The following is an 11,024-nucleotide window of genomic DNA, read 5'->3' on the forward strand; positions in this document are numbered from 1 at the left end:
CAAACGGCCCGTCAAGAACGGCGCCGTTTAAAACAAAACAAAAACCAATAGTACGTAACCACGTGTCAGTACGCCTTTGTGGACTTGTTTGGTGAAAAATGTAAGAGCATATTACAACTGGGTACAGCTACGGCGTCGTATGAGGCCCATAGGCATATCTTTTACGACGTCGTATCGTAATATTTTCAACTTGAAGCATGTTGGGATAAAGGGCCCTATTGGGCCAAGAAGTCAAGAACCAGGCCCAAAATATGCTTTAGAAAAATATTTTATTTACATTCTTCTAATAAAAACGTCTTACTCATTATTAAAAAAATATATACATTGTATTTTATAAATTGTACCAAATTGATCATTAAAAATTAAATTAAATTAAATTAAATTAATACTTTAAAAAAGGGAAATGATTTATTTAATATATTTTATTAAAGGACAAATTAATATTTTCATTAATTCCCCTTTCTTTTTTTTTTTTTCTACCTGCTTAACTATTTTTTATTATTATGCAGAGAATATAATTTTATGATATTTTTTATAATTATATAATAAATAATATTTTATATGAATAAAAATTATATAAAAATAAAAAATATAATAAAATATAAAAAGTATGTAACTAACTAAAAATTAATGATATAGCAGTATTAGTACATTAATTTTATTTTGTATATAAAAACTATTTAATACACAATTTATAGTCAACTAAAAATTAAATTCTATTTTTATGTTTTAAAATTTTAAATAAATAATTTTTATATGTATTATCATATTAAATAAATAGATAGTTATTGACATAAAAGTTTATTTAAAAAATAAAGAATTATACGTATTAATTTTTTGTTTTACTTTTGTATTATATATTTTGCTTATCAAATTTAATTATCAAAATAAAAAATCGATTGATTCAGTTACGAAAACCAATAAGGAAAAAAAAAATAAAATCGAAAACATTAATTTGTAGCAGTTCAAAGTTGAAAAATTTAGGCCGACTCAACTATCAAAAAGCTGGTGGTAACAAGTACCAATAAAAAGGTTAAAAAAATTTAAGTATAATACAACTCTCTCTTCCTTTTAGTGCTTTCCATATCCATAGCCTTTCTTTTTTTTTTTTTTGGCTTTGATCTCAATTATTTAATCCTAGGAGCTACATACATAGATCTAATGGAGTTATATATATATATATATATATATATATATATCATCTCAGCTGGGTGACTGTTGGGTATGTGAAAATTACCATACCCACTTTTTTTTTTTCTATAATTAACCCAAGAAATAAAATAGTATGTATGGTATGAGAGTTGTTAGGCTAACTATTAATAGGTTCAATAAAAAGGCAATGAATGAAAGTCAAAAACTGTCTTGTCCTGTCCTGTGCATAGAGACTTACAACGACGGTTCATTAGGTACAACATTGCCCTAGATTAGCACCACTACAGAACCTACAGCTTTCAGCCAAAAATTAAGGGTTCCCTAAAACATGTCAAAATATTGTAAGAGCATATTACATAAAAGAAATAATTTCCTTTTAAGTTTATTTGCAAGGTTGTAACACTTGAAAATCATAATTATGGATTTATATTGTATAAATTGTTATTTAATTTATTAGTTATATATTTAATTAAAGATTCTATTTTATTATGAATTTATTATTTGTTTGAATTTTTATTTATTTTATTAAATTATTTTTAATTTAAAAATATAACTTGAAAACATAGAAAGGTCCATCTAACTTACTTGGGATTGAACCAATCCAAACTGGTGTGGTCCTGTCTCGGGTCTAAAATATAAGGTTTGAAAATTTTTAATCTTACCTAGTTTATTTTAGTTTTGAATCGATAAACATCTCAATTTAAATAGTACATTAATATTACCTATTTAAGTTATATAATTTATATATATATATATATATGTTACTTATGTTGTAAATTAAATATTACTTTTAAAAGAAATATATGAAAACTACTGTATACTAAAAAGATTTTATAAAAACATCATTCAATATAAAATAAAAAAACATTTGCAGCAATCCTTCCTTAAACTAACAATTTTTTCATCAACAAAATATATTCATGTTTAGGACATATTAAATGTATACTCCAATCTCTTAGTAACTAAAATAAATATTTTTAATAATGACATAAAATGTTAATATAGAATATAAGGTTGATATAATCAAAGTACCTCTCACCCCATTATAAATCTATTTTATCAACCTACTAGTCTTGCTTCTACTTTGTTTATAAATGATATCCATATTTGGGTTAAGAAGAGATTTACGCAAGAAAGGAACCTAAGTAAACGGAAGGCCAATACCCTTTCTGGTATTTATTAAATTAGCCACTTTGTGATGTTCTTATTTCTATATGTTAAAGAAACTGATATTTTTAAGTATGTGATTAGAAAATTAAAATACATTCATTACTTGCACCCCGTTACCCACCCTAACCTCACATAAAAGAAAAGATTGTTTTGCATAATTTTCTTAAAAATTGATGCAAGACCCTCAATCGCAATGTTAAATAAGAATGATAATAAATAGTTATCTCATCTTACCCTTTTCCTCATTGGAAAAAACTCGATGACTTAAAAATTAACTAGGACCACATGAAGATGGTCGAGACACACTAATTAACAAATCCCTCTATCTTATTTTGAAAACCCATCACCTTAAACATATTATCTAGAAAAGTAAAATTGACTATGTTATAGACCTTCCTAAAATCTACTTAAAACATAAAGTCCTCACCCTATCTCCTCATGAAATTCACCACTTCACTAGCTATTACGACATAATCAAATAATAATCGATCATGGATGAATGCAAATTGATGTTTTGATATGATTTCATCCATCACATTTCTCAATCATAGCCAAAATGTTGACTATTACATTGTACATACAACTTGTTAAGGAAATTGTTATGAAATCATTAGGATTAATTGGGTTCTCATGTTTCAATATAAGGGATATAAAAGAAGCATTGATTGACTTGAAAAAAATTTTACATAAAAAAATCCTCTAATGCTTCCATCACATCACCTTTTATTGTCTGTTAGTTATTCCTTATGAAATTCATACTAAAACCATTTAGGGCACATGTTTTGTTTTTATCACGTTTGGATAATATCGTATATAGCTCCTCCTTAATGAACTGTCTCTCTAACAAAATATTTTTTCCATCAAATTTTTTTTTCACCTTGAACCCTTCTGTTGAATAAAAAGCAAGGGGTTTCACATGAAATGTTCTATAAAGAAACTCAATGTCTCATCTTTTATCCTTTGGGGTCTAACAAACTTGATATACTCTTTCCTAAAAAATGTTATCTAATTTGTCTTCCTTCTATCTAACAATTTCTTTTATCTAACACTACTTGATGAAAAAACTGTGTTGTTGCTTCCCTCCTCTAACTATGCTACCTTAAATTTGTTTTTTCTACATACTTTCTTCCCATATTGAAAGAGTCCACAAATCAACTCTCTTCCTCCTAAATTCATCAAACTCCACCTTTCTTTTATTGGTTCTGCCTAGATCTAACTAGGTTATCAAGTTTAATTTTACTTGTATAATCATCCTTGAGATGTCTTTCATTTTTTTTATTTGCAAGATTTGGTATCGTTTTTTATATACCCCAATTTTATTGTTAACTGGAAATTAAGCTAACCAATTACCCTATATCCCTCTCAACTAAGCTTTATAAACTCCCTAAAGCTTTTTTCCCTATCTAATGCATTGTAATTACTTAATGATTTTAGACCCAACCAACATTTACTATTGAAAGGTTACTAAATGGTTTTAGACCTACTTAACATTTACCATTAAGATAGAGCAATTTTGGTTCTAAATTAATTAATTGACTTAGAAAAAATTAAAAATCCATTGTCACTAGAAATTAATCCAATCTACTAATTGATGGAACATCTTTATTATTATATCACATTCTACTTCTCAAGGCAAATCCATCATATTTGACCTATTTGCTATTTCAATAAGACCAACATCTCATTTTCTCCTCGATCTCCATTTTTTCCCTAACCACAAGAAACACATTAAGATCTCTCTTTAGATATATTGGCACATTACACCCCTTAGATTGTTAAAAAAGGATGACCATTGACGCTCACTCCTCCAACAATTTCCATATACACTGTAAAGGCCTGGAACTTAAAAGAAAATAAAGTCATAAATTAAATATAGAATAGAAATAATAGAGTTTAGAGTTTACATTCCTTACACAATAATTTAGAATGCTCAATAGGGTTACCAGAATGCTCCTTCTAAAAGAAGAAACAAAAATTAAAAAATAAACAAAAGACAATGTACTGAGCACTCTAGGACGATCTTCACTATTTTAAAGGAAGTTCAGGTGGTGAACTATTCACAACCCTCTTGTTAATCGGGATCTGGGTCTTGGTTCTCTTGATCTGAAATAGTAATGAAAGGGCGAGCTACACTATCCCAGTAAGAAAATCACACTACTCACCAATATAGAAACTGAAAGTTGGTAAAAATCATAAAAATAACCAATAGAGCTCTTGATTTAAGTAAATTCATTTATCATAAGGAAAACTATTTATAGCATATATTTACTGTTGTGAGATTTTCAAAATCGATCTATAGAGATAATAAGTTAAATAACATTCTAATATCATATTCATGTGAGTAAGAATAAAAATTTTCCCTTTTTATTTGCCTACTAGTATCCTTGGAGGTCCATAAGGATGTTCCACTACACGTGAATCAATATCCAACATTGTCAACTAACCAACCGTCCCCATACCCCCTCCGGTATGAGCACCAAAAATATAATTTCTCAATACCTCATCCGGTATGAGGGTGAATCGGGCCGTCTCTATGTACCCGGTCCGTCCATTATCTCTCAGGATATCCAGTAAGACTACCATTCATTAATTTACATAACCAAGCAATTTTTCGTTTGCATATTAATTTTCAATTTCATGAAATAACCATAAATCATGCAATATAATCAATAACTATACATCAAGGAAGTAAAATTGAATCATTTAATCATTTCAGTATATTCTCATATATTTGAAGCTGTAAAAGTAAACAATCAGTTACACAAGACAAACAAATAAATAACTAACCGATTCCGCCTCCATTAGTAACATGTAATTATTCTTTAAATTTTTTAAATTATAAAAATAGCATATTATCGATTATTAAACTTCAATTCCATAATAGAGAATAAGGTGAGGGATTCTTACCTGAATCGGTATCAAAAATACCAAACTTTCTACTGCGCTTACTGGTGGTCCCCAGATTTTTTGAATTTTTCTGCAGATATTAAAACATGCTTCACGTACCTAAAAATATCCCAAAAATCCAAAAATGGTGTTAAAAAATTATTTTCTGGCAAATTTTGGGATTCCGGCACATCGGCACTGTCGTACTCTGGCGACAACACCATTGCCTGCGACAGTGGTTTGCCTCGGCCTGGCCATTTTTGGCCAGTTTTGGCTAATTTCGGCCAATTTTATATCCATCCCTGTAAGAAAACACGTTAGAAGGACTCGTTTGGCTGAAAAATAAAAAAAATAGAAACCTACCGGTGATGGATTTTCTGATACGGTGGCTCCGCCGGCTCACCTTTATAGCTGGGCAATTTTTTTTGATTAACTTGTAGAAAACAAAACGATAAATATAAGGGTGAAAAAATCACACAAAATAGAAAACAGGAAGGGACTCATCAAAGGAGGTTGTAGGTTTTGCCCGCGGCACCGCCGCTCAGCTTTGCCTGCAGTTTCTGGCTCACCCGCCATTTCTTTTGTTCTGATTTGACCATGGGGGTGCTCGGAATTAAATTCTGAGTGGATAGGAGAATTTTACATTTTTTGGCAGTCGGAGATGGCTCTGGCACGGCGGTGGTTCGCAGTTGGCTCTTTTCTCCAGCGACTGGTCCTTCTTCTTCGGCGGGAGACTAGCGGCTAAGGTTTGGGTTTAGTGTGATTTGAAATATTTATACCTGTCTCACGTTAATCTAAACCGTTCATCGAGTTTGATCTCGACTGTCCAATCACATTTAAAGAGAAAATAAATCTGGACAGTTCATCGCGATTTGATCTTGACCGTCCGATCGCATTTAAAGAGGGAACGAATTTGAACTGTTCATTGTATTTGATCGCGAATGTCTGATCGTGCCTGAGGAATGAATGAATCTGGACCGTCCATGCGCGTGGGAACGCTTGCAGGTCATCTGATTGCGAGGCATGTAGATCGCCAACATGACCTTCTGCGCGGCACCGAGTCAACATGTCTTTCCACGTAGCACGTTTCGGTTCATCGAGGCTGCTAACGCCAGCGGTCCTACGTGAAAATTTTTTTTAATTGCGTTCTAACCCCCAGTTTCTAATTTTTTTTAAAAACACCATCCGAACCAAAATTTTCACCCTCTTTTTTCAAAATTATTTTCAATTTCATTCTCAGCCTATTTTTTTCCATAATTACATATTAAATTAAATTTATTAATTTCAAAAATAAATTTTTATACATTTTTAAATGTTAAAATTAATCTCAGTTTAAATTTCGGGCCCAGGTATTATAACTTTCCCTCTCTTAAGAGAAATTTGGTCTCTCAAATTTGTCTCCCTCTCAATCAATTAAACAATTGGGGATACTGGGCTCTCAAGTCTGATTCTAGCTCCCATGTGACCTCTCTCTGTGTGTGATTCTGCCATAGGATCTTAACGAAGAAAATTTTTCAGTTGCGAAGTACTCTGCTCTTTTAGTCTATAATGTCCACTGGTACCTACTCATAGAACAGATCCTTCTGGAGTGAAAGGGGTTCATGGGCCAAGATATGATCGGGATTCGACTTGTACTTACGTAGCATAGACACATGAAACATATTATGAACTCTGGATAGTTCTAGAGGTAGTACCAGTCTGTAGGAAAAGGTACCAATTTTGTCTAAGATTTAAAATGACCCAATAAATCAGAGGATTTAGTTTATCCCTCTTGTCAAACTTACTGATTTTTTGAAATGAGTGACCTTAAGGAACACTTGATCACCTTTCTCAAATTCCAAATCCCTCATCCAGGTGTCTGCATAACTCTTCTGCCTGCTCTGAGCTGTCTGGATATTCTTTTTTATCTTAACTATATTGGTTGTAGTCTCATCCACAAGATCTGGGATGAATAATTTTCTATCACCCACCTCTTCCTAACAGATCGGTGATCTGCATGAACAGCCATAGAACACCTCGTACGGAGCTATACCGATACTTACTTAGTAACTGTTATTGTAGGTGAACTCTATTAAGGGTAAATGATCATCCCAATAGCCCCCGAAGTCAAGAACACAATCTCGGAGCATATCCTCTAGTGTGCGGATTGTCCTTTCTGATTGTCCATCGGTCTGAGAGTGGAATGTGGTACTAAGAGATAGTTTCGTTCCCATGGCTTGCTAAAAACTAGACCAGAATTGAGAAGTGAAGTTGGGGTTTTTGTCGGATACTACTGTCACTAGCACTCCATGTAACCTGACTATCTCTCGGATATACATTCTTGCTAACTTGTTCAAGGGGTCGGTCATCTTGATGGCCAAGAAATGAGAAGACTTGATGAGCCGGTCAATAATTACTTAAATGGCATCATGTTTCGAGCGTGCCCTAGGCAATCCTATCATGAAATCCATTGTCATGTGTTCCCACTTCTACTCCGAAATTGGTAATGCCTGAAGTAGTCCGTCTGGGCGTTGATGCTCTTCCTTAACCTGCTGACACACTAGCCACTTGAAAATAAAGTCTGTCACCTCTCTTTTCATCCCATTCCACCAAAATCGGGGTCGTATACTTTGATACATCTTAGTATTTCTGGGATGCATGATAAATTTTGAGCTATGAACCTCTGTCATAATGTCCATTTTCACTTCACTGTCATATGAAACATACACTCTGTCATGAAATCTAAGTAACCCATCAATAGAGACTCAAAATTCTGAATTTACTCTCTGTTCTGCATCTTTCCTGAGGGTTACTAGGGTGGAATCGGTGAATTGAGCTTCCTTTATTCTTTGGATTAACTCAGGTTAAACAGTCAAGTGAGCCAAACATGTAACTCTCTTCAGGTCCTGAAGTCATACTTATACTGTGGCCCCTATTACTCTGTATTCTGAAACCATTAGGTGAGTTAACATACCTGCACTTTTTTTACTGAGTGCATCGACTACCACGTTACTCTTGCCTGGGTGATATAAAATGTTGCAATCGTAGTCCTTGAAGAGTTCTATCCATTGTCTCTAACGCATATTGAGATCCTTTTGAGAGACTATGTGTTTCTAGCTCTTATGGTAGGTATAGATCTAAAAAGTCTCCCCATACAAGTAATGACGCAAGTCTTCAAAGCATGGATAATCGCGGCAAGTTTTAAGTCGTGGGTGGGGTAGTTTTTCTCATGACTTTTCAACTGTCTGGACTCATAGGCTATAACTTTTCCATGCTGTATCAGAACACAACTCAACCCTAGGTAGGAGGCATCACTATAAACTATATATTCACCTGTCCTACTTGGCAAAACCAATACAGATGCAGTAGTCAACCGCTTCTTTAGTTGTGAAAAACTCCTTTCACAGTCCTCATTCCGCTCAAACTTGACGTTATTATTTGTGAGCCCAGTCAAAGGAGCAGGTAGACAAGAAAATCCTTCCACAAACCTGCGGTAATAACCTGCCATCCCTAGAAAGTTACGAATCTTCTTGACCAAGTTCAATTTCTCCCAACCGAGAACTGTCTTAACTTTTTTGGAGTTCATTGAAACTTCATCCATTAATATGATGTGCCCTAAGAAGGTAGTCTACTCGAGTTAGAACCCATACTTACTCAACTTTGTATACAACTTCTTTTCTCTAGTAACCTACAAAACCTGAGTTAGATGATAAATACAATGATGAATTGATCTAGAAATTATCTGAAAACCATGTTCATCAAATCTATAAAGATGGTTGGTGCGTTGATTAGTCCAAATGGCATGACCAGGAACTCATAGTATCCGTACCTATTTCAAAAAGCTGTTTTGGAAATGTCTTTTGCCTTGATCTTTACCTGATGGTAACCTAAACGCAAGTTTATTTGGAGAAGACATGGGCATCTTGTAACTGATCAAAAAGGTCATCGATCTTGGAGGGGGAGTACTTGTTCTTGATCGTGACCCTGTTTAGTCTCTTGTAGTCAATATATAACCTTAAAATCCTATCCACCTTCATTGCAATGTGACTCCAGCACCCCATAGGAACACACTATATCGGGTGAACCCATTATCTTGCAATTCATTGATCTATTTCCTCAGCTCTTCCATCTCAACACGACTTATGCGGTAGGTGACAACTGATATAGGCTGGGTGTTTGGTTGAAAATCTATGGTGAATTCAACTTCTCTATCCACTGGCAGTCCGAGTAGTTCATCAGGAAACACATCAGAAAAGTCTCGGACTACCGGAATCTCCTGAATGAAAATTTCTTTCCTAGGTTTGCCTAGTTAGAGAAAATAATCGAATTAAAACACTTAGTAATAAAAAAATTACCATGAAGGAATAATGTTTAAAGAATTTTATTAATTTGTAAATGATTCTTCATTAGGAGGGTTGAATACAAGTTTCTTATAAAACAATCTATGGTAGTGTGATACACCGCTAGCCAGTTTATTCCTAGGATTATATCAAAGTTCCTTATGTCAATCTCTATTAGATCCACACTCAATTTTCTATCTGCTATATCTATAATACAATCTCTGTATATAACCTCTCATAGTAGTGTCCTACTCATAGGAATAGACACAAACAACACAAAATCAAGTCTTTTAGGTAATATATTTAAGTTTGATGTAAAAGCATGTGAGACAAATGAATGTGAGGTACCAATATCAATCAAAATATGCATAAGATGATTACAGATGGTGTACGTACCCTGTATCATGTCTAGGTTAGCTTCTGCATCTTACTGAGTGAGGTTGTAAGCTCTGCCTTAGATAGGAGGTCTGGTTTGGTTCTGATTCCTCGGGCTCTCTTTCGCATAATGTTGGGCACTCCCACATATATGACAAGTATTATTGAGGCGATAGTAGGGTTAATCCCTATGATCCTTATCACAGTGTTGGCAAATCCTACTGCGTCCTATTGCTAGAATTTGAGGAAGAGTTTGAGTCACTAGCCTAAGTCTCTTATTCTGCTGAATAGGTGCAGTGGGTACTGGTCTGCAGTTTGAAACTGGGGACCTGAGGTTCTCCACTGCTGGAGAAAAAATGCGAAGGTTTGAATACATACAACGTTGTCTAATCTCAAGACGGAAGCCCCACTCGAACTTCTTTCCCTTTCTTCTTCATCCATCATGCTCTCAGGAGAATACCGATCTAACTCTAGGAACTTTCGGGCATACTCTAACATAGTCATATCACCTTAGACCAAGTGTGCAAATTCTATTTTCTTCAGATATCGAAGATACTCTAGGAGGTATTCTGCATTGAAGGTCATTACGAACTGTTTCTAAGTGACTGAAACGGGTAGGGTGGCCTGCTTGAGTTGCCACCAGCGACCTACCTCTCCCACCAGCATGTAGGTGGCGAGTATAACTCTCTATTCGGGAACGAACTCAAGAGTTGTGAAAGCCTTCTTTGTCTCAACTAATTAGTACTCTACCTCTTTAAAAGAGGATACCCCATAAAAAGTAGATGGGTTTAGTCTTTTGTACCTCTCAATGTAGTTTGGGTCCATCATGAGTGGAATTGGGTCCCGCAGAAGAGAAATTGGATTGTGTTGGAGAGGGACTAGATGGCCCTATAGTGGTACTGAATGATAAAGTGGAGGCACTAGATTGTACTGTAATGGTGCCGAGTGATGCGGTTGGGGCACCAGACTATATTGTGGTGGTGCTGGATGGTACTGTGGATGAGCAAGATTGTACCGAGGTGGTTCAGTATCTTTATAGTGCAAGGGATGGCTCAAACTGTGGCAGCGGGGGAGGGTTAGGTAGCTCCTCCCTTTCCTCTCAGGCCTACAAGGTAGTGAAGA

This window comes from Carica papaya, chromosome 8, assembly GCF_054855325.1.
Source record: "Carica papaya isolate Zhongbai chromosome 8, ASM5485532v1, whole genome shotgun sequence".
In the NCBI taxonomy this organism is placed as follows: domain Eukaryota; kingdom Viridiplantae; phylum Streptophyta; class Magnoliopsida; order Brassicales; family Caricaceae; genus Carica; species Carica papaya.